General features: G+C 40.1%; 1 protein-coding gene across 3 annotated transcripts in view; it reads left to right on the top strand.

The window, feature by feature from the left end:
- NBEA (neurobeachin) overlaps window positions 1-15,535 on the top strand; it is a 366,730-nt gene that overhangs the window by 218,392 nt on the left and 132,803 nt on the right. The window lies entirely within an intron of this gene.

Here is a 15,535-nt window from a genome sequence, read left to right as displayed (position 1 = left end):
CTATCAGCATAGCAAGATGAAAATAACCCAGTGGAAATTAGGATTGCTAATTGTGTAAGGAATTAAAGGTGTAGGAAAGTCTGAGGAGTGACTTTCTTCAAATTCTGCTGTTGTTGTTCCTGTTGCACAGTCTTGCTCACTTTTACAGACTCTGCTGGGAACTCCCGCTCCTATACTTTCACATAAAATAATTTGTGCACTATTGTTGCAGTATTATTCAAAAAGCCTATCTCAGTTGGAAAAGAAGTGTGCCTAGACTGATTTTATGTTCAGCAAACATAATTTATTAATTAGCAACTTCATTTGTAATTTTACGAATATTGGCTTTCCAGCTAGAGAAAACGTGTTGGTTGCTTTGAATTCACAAGCTCTTCTATTTATGCCACATTGAATTCTCTTTGTGTAGTTGTGATTCTTCACACCACTGTTCATAAGTTTAAAGTCTTGTTTTTTAATATCTGTGTATTGCACTAGGGAGACAGAATATGAAGTGGGTTTTATTGAATTATTTATCCCTGTTGTTGGAGTGGGTTTGAAGGCTCATTTAATGTATCTGATATTCTAACAGTTCTCCACCCCCACCCATTTCATTACACATCATCCTGCAAGCCAAAATAAATTTCTTTTTTGCACTAGAGAAATGAAGCATACATCTTTGTAGCAGATTCACTTTTATTGTCATTGGGAAAAAAATAAAGGTGTATTTTCTTCCAGTTTAATTTATGGTGACTTTGAGTTTTTGTATTTCTTTTGTTATGACTTTTTCAAACTAAGAGTGAATAAAGGGGGGAAACATACTATTAAAAGGGTAATCAGAGTAATGTCCATAATGCTTTTTTCATGTTTATAATTTTTAAATACTTTATTTGCAGATAGAATGCATTATTATATTACAAAGGACTTGTGCGTAAGTTTATTTATTTACAGTTGCTTAGAGAGAAATTTCACAGGGTACGACTCATGCAGAAATTAAGACTGCGGCCATACCATTAGTACTTGACACAGTTACAGTCCCAGAGCTTTTTTTACACATACATTCTCTGTTCCAGATTTTGCTGAACTACAGCTCCCATCATTCCATTGGCCATGTTGGCTGAGGCTGATGGGAGTGTTCCATGGCTGGTCTAGAGAGAATTATGTTCTCTGCTCTTTTCCCTCCCCTTGTTACTTCCTTTCTCCAAAACATTGCAAATCTATTACAAATATTTCAGCAGTGTCATTCGGCTTTTGGAAAAAAAAGGTGAACAGGGTTATTTCCACAGTGACTCTGTTTGCGGTTAAGTTGATACAGTTTTCCAATTCTCTGCCTGCCTCCTTTGCTTTCTGACTGAGAAGCGCCCCCACTCACTGGACCCCAACCCCAGTATTGTAATGATGTTTAGGGATGGTTGTTGTCTGTTTTCCTGTTTCCCATGTCCCAGATAATCCATCACAGCATGTCTGAGGAGGGAATTTTATAATCTGTGTTTTGATAGCTGCCATGGGCTGCTCAAGCCTCTTCTCCTGTCTCTTTGAAATGCAGTTTTTTCATTCCCCCTCCTCTGCCAAAGCACTATCCTAACTGCTTTCCCCAGATATATAATTTAGTGCTATGATTCTTGGGAAGCAAGAATTAAAACAGTACAAGCAAAAATCGCATGTGAGTACTGTGTATCACACAGAGTCTTATGTCACTCACAGAGCTCAGGCATAGTGGGTAATATCCAAATAATGTTTCTCACAGATTAGTTATGGCGCTGTGCCAAAAATAAGCCAAAGTATCTCTGTAAATTTCCAAAATAGTATTTATACTACATTCTGTTCTTCTGGACACTTGAGAACAACCACTAAGATCTCTCTGTTATGTTTTAAATAAACCATTCAGTGTTGTTAGAAGAATGTTTAAGACAAACACACTTTCCTCTTTGCAACAACAGGTTGTATAGTGTTGGCAAGTAAATAGCAGGCAGGATAATATGGTTTGTTTATTTATCAACTGCATCAAAAGCAGACATTCTCAGCATGCCAGATTTCAGTTAAAGCAGTCCAACAGTGACGTTTTAAGAATCCTACTTTGGGAATGCTCTTTTTTCCTGAACCCAGAATGGTCCATGGAATCAAGGGGGATTAGCTCCCTTTAATCTACTGCATCTGCAGTGGGTCATCCAACAGAACTTTCATTACTGTTTCATGTTGTATGTGATTAAGTGACTAAAATATTCAATACTGACCTTGAAAATGAAGCAGCATGTGTTGGATAAACAGCTTTGAAAGCTTAAAGTAATCTTTCTTATAAACAAGATTTCCAAAATGTATTGTTTAACAGAGTGAACAGGATGACCAGAAAGGCATCGTTTGTAAGAGGGAACTGAATTTCTAGAAGCAGACATAAGTAAAAATGCACAAAAGATTAAAACACATTCATATACTATCAGATGTTATTCGGATGGTTAGCATGATGCACACAAGCTGCCTCAATTATTGTGAAGTACTCGTGCTTAAATGAATTTTTACCTCACTTTAAGCACATTTACTCGGAAGCGTCCTACTGATTTTAGTTTAATTCGCCTCCCAAGTAAGGGCTGTTTTGAGATCTATTTTTCACATCTAAGGCCACTATTATGCATGATACTAGGTAGAAACCAGTGTGAGAAAAAGACATAGCTTTTCTTTTAGTCACATGGAATCTGCCACAAGTATTCAGAGGCAGAAGTTGTAAATGAATCATTGTAGGTATGAAGCTGAGCATGAGTTTTAATAGGCCACTGTTAGGAATGCATTACACTGGGCTGAAACCAGTGTTTCTGGAAGTAGTGCCTAGAGTCACACAGCATCTGTGTTTCTGGAGTTAGAACCCGATTTTGCAACACAGTATTTTCAAACTTTTATGCTGTGATTTTGAACTTTAAAAAATACATTGATTTAAGCTGTGAAATTCCTAGGTACTGAGAATCTGCAAGGCAACAAATTGCTGTACACCTGATTTTTAGAAGTGTCACGAATTTAGTGGATAGTTCAAGGCAAATTCAAAAGCATTCCACCACTAGTCACCTCCATACTATACTGCTACTCCTTATAGCCATTAACAAGAAGCCACTTATCCTGAGAAACCAAAGAAATATCTGGATTCAATTAAGCCAAGGTCCAGAGGCTGGTAGAAAATCCTTGTTACTGCTGCAACTGATGGAGATGTATCAACCATATATGCTCAGCCATTGTTAGCCTGTGGCACTAGTTTTTTCAAATTGGGCATTGTTGCATCTTTTCTCAGTAGTTGCAACAGCACAGGCCATTGTATGACTTATGGACATTATGGTATTTGATACGTTTGTAGATGGAGAGGTTTTGGTTGAACTGGCATTAATAAAGGGAAATGTCATGGCAACACAGCTGTGTATGGACCATACTGCATGCTGGCACCATAGAGTTAGCAGGAATGAATAGTAACACACTCTTATGCCAAAAAAAGGCCAATAACAATAGTAACACAGCAGCTTTATTTTAGTGACTTCTATATACCATGATCTAATAATTCTTTAGTTGAAATTTGGAAACTATTTTGCAAATCAATTTTTCAGATTTAAAATCACTTGTGTCACAGCTTTTGAGTTATAGACCACTTGAAGTAGCTTAGAATAATATTAAAGCAACACAATATAGAAACCAACAATGGCAGATCTGAACAAAAAACTCCAGTTAAAATAAATAGCAAGCACCAGTCTTAACTGGGGTTTGTGAGGTGTTAGGGGAGGGGTAGTACCCTTGGTGATCCTTCTAGCATAGTTTGTCCATCTTTGGTCACCATGCTGCACTCAGCTCTCACCTATGGCTCCTAGAAGCTCTCAGCATGTGACAGCAGCCAAACCCCAGGAGTGACTTCCAACTGGCTGGTTGAGGGTAGCCAAGGGGTCTCAAACCCTCGGTGAGTTAGGGACTTTCCCTGTATGTGAAGACGGGCTCCAGCAGATTGAACAGATGAGACCAATAGTGGGTCATAGAATCATAGAATCATAGAGTTGGAAGAGACCACAAGAGCCATCGAGTCCAACCCCCTGCCAAGCAGGAAACACCATCAGAGCACTCCTGACATATGGTTGTCAAGCCTCTGCTTAAAGACCTCCAAAGTAGGAGACTCCACCACACTCCTTGGCAGCAAATTCCACTGTCGAACAGCTCTTATTGTCAGGAAGTTCTTCCTAATGTTTAGGTGGAATCTTCTTTCTTGTAGTTTGGCTCCATTGCTCCGTGTCCGCTTCTCTGGAGCAGCAGAAAACAACCTTTCTCCCTCCTCTATGTGACATCCTTTTATATATTTGAACATGGCTATCATATCACCCCTTAACCTCCTCTTCTCCAGGCTAAACATGCCCAGCTCCCTTAGCCGTTCCTCATAAGGCATCGTTTCCAGGCCTTTGACCATTTTGGTTGCCCTTCTCTGGACACGTTCCAGTTTGTCAGTGTCCTTCTTGAATTGTGGTGCCCAGAACTGGACACAGTACTCCAGGTGAGGTCTGACCAGAGCAGAATACAGTGGCACTATTACTTCCCTTGATCTAGATGCTATACTCCTATTGATGAGGCCCAGAATTGCATTGGCTTTTTTAGCTGCCGCGTCACACTGTTGGCTCATGTCAAGTTTGTGGTCAACCAAGACTCCTAGATCCTTTTCACATGTACTGCTCTCAAGCCAGGTGTCACCCATCTTGTATTTGTGCCTCTCATTTTTTTTGCCCAAGTGCAATACTTTACATTTCTCCCTGTTAAAATTCATCTTGTTTGTTTTGGCCCAGTTTTCTAATCTGTCAAGGTCGTTTTGAAGTGTGATCCTGTCCTCTGGGGTGTTAGCCACCCCTCCCAGTTTGGTGTCATCTGCAAATTTGATCAGGATGCCCTTGAGTCCATCATCCAAGTCGTTGATAAAGATGTTGAATAAGACCGGGCCCAAGACAGAACCCTGTGGCACCCCACTAGTCACTCTTCTCCAGGATGAAGAGGAACCATTGATGAGCACCCCTTTGGGTTCGGTCAGTCAGCCAGTTACAAATCCATTGAGTGGTAGCATAGTCAAGACCGCATTTTACCAGCTTCTTTACAAGAATATCATGGGGCACCTTGTCAAATGCCTTACTGAAATCAAGGTAGGCTATATCGACTGAGTTCCCTTCATCTACCAGGCTTGTAATTCTGTCAAAAAACGAGATCAGGTTAGTCTGACATGACTTATTTTTCAGAAATCCATGCTGACTATTGGTGATCACAGCATTCCTTTCTAGGTGCTCACAGACTGTTTTCTTAATGATCTGCTCCAGAATCTTCCCTGGTATTGATGTCCAATAAGGCAGTTTATGCACATTCTGTTGAGGGAAGTGAGGTCCAGATAGGGCTTGTCCACCTTGGAAGATAGCCCATCTAAGGGAAGGAAAACTCTAGTTCTAAACCTGTACTGCTTTGGGGTATATATTCAGGAGAAGAAAGGGCTAAGGAGTAAACCCTACACAAATCTAGAGTGGGGTACTTTACCTAAGACAGTTAGATGGTGCTTTGTGTGCCAGCAACTCCTGCAGCTAAGCTAGTGCAAAAGGTATTGCTCTGCTTTCAGCAAGGCCTAGAGGGGTGTTTTGTTGTCTGAGCAGCCCAGGACCTCTGTGCACACTGCCCAGGTTTGCTCCCCAGGAAGGTCACTTTGGTGCTGCTAACACAGCGGTTTGACTTCACTCCTGGAGGTGCACTCCATTGACTCTCGAGACAGATGGATGCCAACAGCAACAATATAAACTGCAGCCCCATAGTAAAGCTCTCTCTCTCTCTCTCTCTAATATGCAAAGTCTCAGTATTGGACTATCTACTCTTTTGGGGGGGGGGACTTAAAGCAGAATTCCCACTGTCCTATGATTCTCCAGAAGAAATGATCTTGTATATCTTTACTTGGAAATGAGTCTTGCTGAGCTTCAATGGTTATAACTCTCTAACTGTGATATAATTTTACATGCATTTACTCAGAAGTAATCCTCACGAGTTCAGTGAGACATACTCCCAGATAAGTGAGTATACAATAGCAACCTTAATGACTGTTTTAAAATATACAGGGCAGCAGTGCTTTCAGTAATGCTTCCTCTGCCCGTGTGAGGAATGTCTCTAAATGTCCCCATTAATGACTGCTGGAGAAATTATTTTGATGAGTGATATGAAATGCATCTCCTCTGGAACACATTCTTTAAATATTCTAATTCCGGGTGAAGCCATGACAGATTATCCAAAAAGTCAACACTCATGCAAGTTTTCCCCCCAAACTACACTTTAAAGCAGATCAAGCTGTGATTAAAAATGTGGAATTCAGGGTGGCCCAAGTCACTGAGCTGCCTGAGACAAAGCACAAGATGGTGCTCCCCCAACCTCTGCTCCACAATTTGGAGCTGCACTGGCAACTGAATCTTAACCTCAACATTGTCCATCTGCCAATGTCCTCCACTGCATCCCAGGGCAGTTCAGAAAATGTCTGAACCACACCTTTATTCAAAAGTCTATCGGGCGGTGAACATAAAAGCAATGCAGTATTAAGACCAACAACTAATAAAATCAAAACAACATGAAATTTGAGGGAAATCTGCTTGGGAGTTGCAGGACAGGCAAAGCTCTGTCAGCCAACACTTTGCTACATCTGTCCCCAACCCCCTCCATGGCAGCCACACTTTTCTGCCTAGTGGTAGGGTCAGTCCTGATGGAATGTCATTTTCCTGCCTTTCTTCTTTTACTGACTGGATGAAGCAACTGTCCACGTTGTACTTCAGTGTGTCAAGAGGACTGGAGGCAACTGCTTACCTGGGCATCATAAAATAAAAATCTGAAATATTGGCTTAGGGTAGAAGGTAAATAACTGCTGTTGGCTTGCAAAAAGCTGAAGCTAGCACCTAGGATTTGCTGCTTCTTCCTTTTTGAGCCGTGCTCTTCAACGGTCTATAAAATATGGTATCCATTCCTAAATGTCATTGCTATATAACTGGTGGACAGCCATGCATCCTGTCTCCATTTGCAGTTCTTTCTTTGCTGCTTTCTGCTGCTTGCTTTCTGCTGGTAAAACTCACTCTCAGTGTCTCTGTGGTCTGTAACTTCCAGCAGTAGCTGTGTTGCCCTATTGCAGCAAAACAACAGAGTGTCCCCAGGCACCTTGAAGACTAACAGGTTTATTGTGGGATACATTTTCATAGGCCTCACTGCCCGCTTTCACTTTTCATTTTCAATCACATACAGCTTATTTCATGATCTTCCTTATAGTTCTTCTTTGTGCCTTTTTCTTTCTCTCCAAATATTTAAGTGTAGATAAATCTTAAAAAATTTACTACGGAAGATGTCAAAGGGAAACCCCTTGCTGCATCTTTTATTCTAGTAGTACATCAGAAGAATCACGTCAAATTGAGGTTGCCAAGGATTGCACTTAAAGCTAATTAACAAAATTAAAAGCTGAATAACATTTACCCAAACATTCTCGAAAAAACTTGGATGCGAAATACCTGAACTTACATGTGCATGCAAATATTTGGCTTCTTGTTAAAAGACTTGAAAGTGGTCAATATAATATTTTTATTTTATTTTATTTTAAAAACAAGAAAACTACTGACATATCCGCCTAACCCCTTTTCCAGGCAAGCACAGAATGCATTATGAAAGCTAGAATGGCACATATAACCAACCTTGTTGAGGAACGGTCAATGTGGCTTGTTACAAAGGGAGGTTTGTCTCACTAACGTTTTAAGTTCTTCTACACCAGCTGCTTTTCTTGAGAGATGTACTGAAAACAGCTTGTGCAGTCTGTACCTCATCACTGTACTAGCCTTAATTAGGATTGATTTTGGAGGGAGGGGGTTAGTGGGTACTTTTTAAAGGAAGCACTCATTTTATCTGTATGTTGTCTCAGGATGCCTGTCAAACAGCAGGCTGGAGTACATGTACACACAACCACGCACACACACCAGCAGCAGCGAAAGGTTTTTCCAGCTTTTCTACTTAATGCAGTTCTCCCCCACTGTTCTTCTCTATAGACACAGGGGTGAAGTCCATCTTCACATGCATCTCCATGCATCATCTGTTAGTAAGAAAGACATGCAGTTTCTTTATGCTGTGCCATGAAAACTAATAGCACAGGACTTTATCAGGGCAAAGAGAGACATATGTGAGAGACCCTCCTTGTCCCAGAAATAAACAATTTGGTGCGGACACATAACCTTAAAAGGGATTCTTTTCTTTTTCTTTTAGGGGTAAGAGTAGCTGCTCATTTACACAGAAAACATCCAGTAGACGTGATGTTCTTGGGTTGTCAAATAGGCTTTTGCCAAAGCCCCCCGATTGATATAGTGCTTGTTTATCCTCTAGTTTTAAAAGTATAAAGCTGAGATGCTGAAAATGCTGAAGAAACCACTTGAAAAATGCTAAAATTTTACTTTTTTAAGGTTTTATATAAAAATGCAACTGAAGGGAATGTGACTGAGGAATATTTGTACATGTGTGTGTATCTTTAAGAGGATATCACTGTACTTAGACAACGAATACAACTAATACAACTTAGTGTATTTTTTGTCTTTGTGGAAGCTGCCCAGAGTGGCTGGGGAAACCCAGCCAGATGGGCGGGGTACAAATAAATTATTATTGTTGTTGTTGTTGTTGTTGTTGTTGTTGTTGTTGTTGTTGTTTGTTGTTGTTATACCACCTGGTCAGAAAGGCCCTCTTTTTTGGATAGGTCATTTCCAGTCCACTTCAGGTGTCCCTGGAAGAAATTGTTTTGAGGCTTATTTCCATATGGTTTCAGGCCATGTTTTGGCATTGACAGAGCCTTGGTCACCCGCATAGATTACTTGTATTGCTCTCACAGCAGATTTTGATGCCATTGGCTGTGGCAGTCTTCTGTATCAGTGCTAGGGATTGACATTTGAGGCCACTCTGTTACAGTGGTTTTGTTCCTAAATGCAGGATCAATGCCACAAAGTAGCATTGGGTGATTTCTGCTTGGCTCTCTGACAGTTAGGTTGTGGGCCCCACAAGATTCCATTCAGTCCCTGATGAAGGTTATCTGGGAATTTGTAGTGTGTTATCATCAGTGTGTGGATGACACCACTCTGTGTCTCCGTTCCATCTGAATCAGGAGAGACTGTTCACGTGCTGGACTGGTGGTTGAGGACATAATGAGCTGGATAAGGGTTAAGAAATACTCTTGACAAGATTTGGGCATAGATTGTAGGTAGTTCTAAAGTCGACTAATTGAATAGGTGACCTGTCTTGAATGGAACTCCTCCTCCTGAATAGAGTAAGTTTATAGTCTGAAGGTGCTTCCTGAGTTAATGCTATCATTTGGGGCCCAAATAGCCTTGATGACAGGGAGTGTCTTTCTCCAGCTCACAACTCCTCTCCTCTTTGCATGGAATTACTCAGTTTTGGGCCACATTCTTTAGAGTTACAACCTTCTCAGTTGTATTGAGAGGCACAGGAACATGTAACAAAATTTAAACAGGATTTAGAGTATTGATATTTCTCTGAAAGGAAGGGGGGGAATGAGACAATAACCTGCCATCCATGCATAATCTCCCATTGGTGTTTGAAAAAGTACAAAATGGAGATTTCATCCTATATTGTTTGGGAAATTGTTTTATTGTCCACATACGCTGTAACGTTTGGAGAGTTGTATTATTGTTTACATACACAGAAGATTTATTTGTGAACAAAGAGGGAGTAGAAAAAGGAGAACCAGCTCTACAAAGACAGGAATCTTTGATGCTGTATCTCATCTGGAAGTAAATTCATACTGCATATTAAAACAAGAAACAAGATAAATATGTTTCAAATTCAGGAATCAAACTTCATTTTAAGTATTATATTGATACACTGCTCTTGAATACATTTCCAGTCTGCCTAGTAGCAATCTCTTGTTTTCAACAAGAGAGAAATTCTCAGCACATGCAAGACGAAAAGCTTGTGTGAGTGTAGATAATATTCCTTCCATTGAAAAGAAAAGGAGTCCTAAAGCAAAATTTGAAGTGAGTTTAGGAGTCATTTCTATGGCAGAACATCAGATGAATCTCAAGGGAAGCCATACGTGTTCTGATAAAACCATCAAATTTTCAGAGGGCACTTTTCCACATCCCCAGTTAGAAAGCACTGTGTACATGGGGCTCATGGTTGCATTCAGTACATTGAAGAGAGGAATGCGATTTTCAAAAGGGTTTGATGTTTGAAATATAAAACAAGCCATTTACATTTTTATGAGTAACATGAATGTGTTTGAACAGTGTTACAAACTCTGTAGCTATAAAAGTGAAATCTGATTCAGACAATGCGATACAATCAAGTGATAGATTCCATTAAAAAGTCCTTCTTCCGAATGGATATCTTTGCTCATTTCTTAACCATTTTTCATCCCCTTTGTTTGTTCTTCCCTGTAAAATGTATGATAGTGCTTCCAATTTAACTCTGGAAACAGCTTATTCATGGTCACCTCTATAAAGAAATGAATACCCGTTTCAACCAATGGCAAACGTTTTTTTAACAGAATCATAATGTTCTGAGTAATGCTTTTTGCTGTTGGTTGGAATGGTTGTATATTTCTTTTCCAGATGTAGTTTATAAAGTTAGAGCAGAAATACTCTGGTATTTTAAGAATATTGCATGGTGTCACTAAATTATTTTGAAGCAATTTTGCTTGTGTAATATGCTCTAGAAATTCATTTAAAAATTCAGCACAGTACAAAACAGTAAACTGGATATGTGATTTATTTTAGACGTTCAGTTATAATTGAAAGAGTAATTTCAAGTCAACTTTGTGCATGTTTACAGGCCTATTAGAAGAAAAGTTATTGCTAGAAAAATAATACTGAACAATTTCCAGTAAATATTCTGCCATACTCACATTCTCTCTCTCCCTCCTATAAATCATTTCTCAAGTATATCAAAGGCTAACTTAGACCCTACATGTTTTTTTAATAACCCTGTAAAACGAAACAGTTAATAAATAAAGACTTCTCATTGGCAGTGGGAAGTATATGTAAGTAATATCACATTTGCTAGGTTGTGCCTTAATGTTTGCAATTTTCATCTGCACCTTGAGAGATTGCCTCTTACCAAGGTAAAATAACAGCACACGCGTAGGACACAGTTGCCTCATTGTAACTCATTATTTGTGCTATTAGCATTTAGCAGTCAGAATAAAACTGTGTAGGAAATTTACTTTGCCAACACACTTCCATCTCCACTGCCGCTGGTATCTCTGTCTCTGCCTTTTGAATTTTTGTTGCACAAGATTTCTTAAATTTCTCCTGATGGAATAAGCAGTAGAATATTTATTGTACAAAATTTATTATTGACCTAATTTGCACTTTATAAGCAAATGGCATATCTCAATGGGGGGAAAGACTCCCTCCCACCACCAAATTCAGTTCTTCATTTGTTTTGCTCACCATGCCGCATTAGCACAGTTTTCCCCTGTGTCCATCTGCCAGTGTACAATTTAGCCATGGGCATCTGCAGACCTTGCGGTGATCAGTATTGCAGGCAAAAGCCATATGTGTTTAAATAATAAAAAAGAAACTCTTTATTTCATTTGCTGTTTTAACTGGATGGATAACTTTTGTGCCTTAAGTCAGACGGAGAGAAAATACAGAAATAATTAATTGCCTCTATTCTTTAGGCAGTTTCATTTTCCTTTTCCAATATGGAATGCTTGTCAGCTTTCCTGATAAATGACTGCATGTATTTGCATAGATTTTACATTAACAGAAAAATTAGTTTATTTGTGAAAAGTAGTTTACATAATAATGCAAAGTGTAGTATGAATTATGTTTATTAACCTAGGGGAAGAAACTGTAGAAGCCTGTGCATAATAAAATCTTGTCAAGGGTTTGAGATACACACACACACACACACACAAATTCAAGCCCCACAAACCTTTATTTTTATGCCTCTTTAAAAAAAGAAAAAGTCTTTGAAAGATTTTTAGTCAACTGACTCCAGATTTTCCTAGGGAAAGCCTTTTTTGGAATCTATTGGGCATTCTCCCCCCCCCAACACATTTAAACCCATTTGGAAAAAATGTACGCTAAATTTGATCTGTTTTGAAGTTTATTTCCAAGTTTGAATAGAAGACTGCAAGTCAGTTCATTGTTTGCAAAGTACACATTAAGAACACATTTTAAGTTTCTAATAACACCACTGATGTGATGTTATCTGTAGCTTTTATTTAAAAGCTTTCAGTTGCTGCATTATCATTTAGTAGGATCATGAAAATAAATTTGAGTTTCCTGCTTCACAGCTTATTACATGTCCTCTAATATGTGATCATTATTGGGTTCAAACTGCATTTAAAAACTGGAATTTAATAGTTTAAAGAAAAATCATGACCAAAGTGTTCTTAATACAAGCCATTTGTTTTTTCCTGGGGAAAGTATTGGTGGTTCGGCTTGGAGCTAGTAGCCTTAAGGCAAATAATGCTATTTATGCAGCATCAGGGTGTTTTTATGCCATATAAAATGCAGATGTATTCAGGGCTGTTGTCTCATGCTGTATTGCAAAATATCTTGTTGCTTATGAAACATGCTACACCTAATGGCAAGTTAAAAGAAGAGAGTGCCTTTGCCACTTCTTGAATCTGGGACACCCTGGGTACCAGCTGTCACAGTTCAGCTAATGATGACAAATACTCCTCTCTATGCAGATTGCCGAGTTTGCAGGCTGCTGTGAGAGGCAGCCAGATTACCTTTCCTCAGATAGTAATTTAACCTTTTAAACTCAAGTGTCAGAAGGAAATTATTAGCCGGGTTATTTTCAATAACTATTGCTTTCCCCCCTTTTTAAGCTAATACAGTAATAAATTCACAAATAGTTCTTGTACCTGTTGTGCTACAAGAACAGGAAATCAACATGATAGTACCTATAAGCAGTAAAGGTACTTTGCCAGCATGAATTCTTAAACTGACCTTGGATAGAGACTATCTGTACTATCTGGAGGAAACCTGGAAGGCTATATTTATGCTTCCACCGGTAACAGGCAGTGTCATACCCCCAGTCCCACCATCACCACTTGTATTCACAGATATAACTAGTGCAATGTTTTTAAAATTATATTTTTGTTTTCTTGGATGTTCATACTGTGATTCTGTCTGGGAGCTTCCAGTAGTCTCATCCAGGTTCCATTTATTCCAAGTTCTATGCCTCAATTTAACAAGGTCTTTGATTTTTTTCCTAGTTTTATATGTCTGCATTTTACTCAGGGGACTTGTATGAGTAAAAAGGTTAGGATTATATTTTCTGGTGTAATCATTTTGTCAATGTTCATCATAGAAGCTTTCAAATGAGAAAAGTTTGTCAAACTTGTTTTGCATATTTTGAAGTGAATTTTTGAATAATGGGCATATTTTGTGACAAGATCCCATAATCTTAGAGTGAATTCATTCTCTTGACTATGGATCTTCACGGATTCAAAAGGGAATCCCTGCACAGTAGTCAGGGAAATACCAGGGTTTTATAGAGAAGTTTGAAAGATCTTTAGGGCAGGGTGGGGGCACCTAATAAAAACTGAAAAATGGTCCACAGAATGTGCTGACTGATAGTTGAGCAGGAGGCAGAAAGGCAATTTGTTTGTTACAAGCATGACAACTGTGTATATGTTATCTTTTGTTCACAAGTTACCAAGGCAGTGTACAATAAAATAACTTAAGTCAATCCACTAAACACATTAAACACCATTAGAGAATAAAATGTTACATCTGACATATCTAAGGAACAATAAAAATGTATCCAAGGTCCTCAATACCAGAGTGAACAGGCATATTTTACTAGCCAATGAAGTATCTATACTGTTGTACCTGTTTGAAATCCAGGTGGAAATCATTCCCTGAGATGGATGCTGTTACAAAGGCAGCCTCTCTCTGAGTAGTCATAAGCTGAATTTCCATAGGGCATGGCATGACCCAGAAGACTTCTTCTGATAACTGTAGAGGATAGGTAGTTCTACAGAGAGAGAGCCATTCCTTCAGATACCCTTATCTCAAACTTCGTTACCTAAACTTGGCTTGGCAGCCAGCACAATTCTTTAAGCATTGGTAATATGTGCATGTGATGTAGTGTCCCACTTAGCTGCGATATTTTGTGCTAACTGCAGTGTTCAATCAAACCTGAGGCCAGCTCCACATTGGTCTCATTGCAATAATCCAATTTTGAGATTACCAGTGTATGAATCATTGTTGCTAAGCCGTCTCTGTCTAGGAATGGCCACAGGTGGTAAATCAGGCAAAGGTGGTAAAATGCTCTCCTAGGCAAGGAACGTGGGATGAAGTATACTGGAAACGGGCATGTTGAGATGACTGAAACCCTGAACAGGAGCATCCCACAGGGCAACAATTTGTCGTAGCTTCAGCTGCTATTATAAATGACCACATAAGTGTTTGCATAAAAAGAGTTAAAGGAAAATGATTCTTATTGAAACTAAATTATGTGAGGCTGGAGCATACCTGGAGAGTCAAAGTGCTTTTCAAGCAATAATGGAAGGGTATGGGACTTGTCGATCAAAAGTTGGTGGTTCGAATCCCCGCGATGGGGTGAGGTCCTGTTGCTCAGTCCCAGCTCCTGCCAACCTAGCAGTTTGAAAACACGTCAAAGTGCAAGTAGATAAATAGGTACCGCTCCAGCAGGAAGGTAAACGGCGTTTCCGTGCGCTGCTCTGGTTCGCAGAAGCGGCTTAGTCATGCTGGCCACATACAGGGACGCGGACTTATAAAAAATATTGGGGGGGGGGGGCGGGAAAGCTCATGAATAATAAATAAGCTCATGAATATGCAAATAAAGTGGCGCCGCCTCCTCGTGAGCCAATAGGGGAGAGCATGCTGCGCCTATTAATCAGCTCCGGAGCGGAAATTGGGTGGAGCTTTTGCTCGGGAGGGAGGGCAGGAGGCATGCAGCCCGACCCTGTGCATTTTGGGCTGGGGGAGGGGCGGCGATGGTGCTCTGCTGGAGGGGCGCCAGAGATTATTGGGGGGGCAGAGCCCCCCAAACGAATTTTTGAGGGGGCTCGGGCCCCCTCAAGCCCCATGGAGTCGGCGCCTATGGCCACATAACCCGGAAGCTGTATGCCGGCTCCCTCGGCCAGTAAAGCGGGATGAGCGCCACAACCCCAGAGTCGGTCACGACTAGACCTAATGGTCAGGGGTCCCTTTACCTTTACCTATGTTTTTTGTAGAGAAAGTGCCTTATATGTCTTACCTGGTTTACCACCCTCCTGCTGCCTTTTCCTAGGAAGCCCATCATTGCCTCAAACCACAGTGGAGCCTCCAAAGATTTTGACATCCTTCCAGTAAATACTTGATGGTCTGCTTAGAAGTGGTTCTGCCAGGCTGAGCATTCTAGGAGTGCACTTGGCCCTAGAGCGATCACAGCCAGGGAGCAACAGACAGAGAGGTCTTTCTATCAGCTATGGCCAATGCCAGAAGGATGGAATTGCAAGAGCTTGTCTTGCAGGCTTTCCCCACACTTTGCAAAAACCTTGCAGTTGGCTACACCTTCACTATTGGTGACAGATCACTGT

This window comes from Podarcis bocagei (genome assembly GCF_964188305.1).
Source record: "Podarcis bocagei genome assembly, chromosome: 6".
Lineage (NCBI taxonomy): Eukaryota > Metazoa > Chordata > Lepidosauria > Squamata > Lacertidae > Podarcis > Podarcis bocagei.
This window is presented reverse-complemented; position numbering and strand designations above follow the sequence as displayed.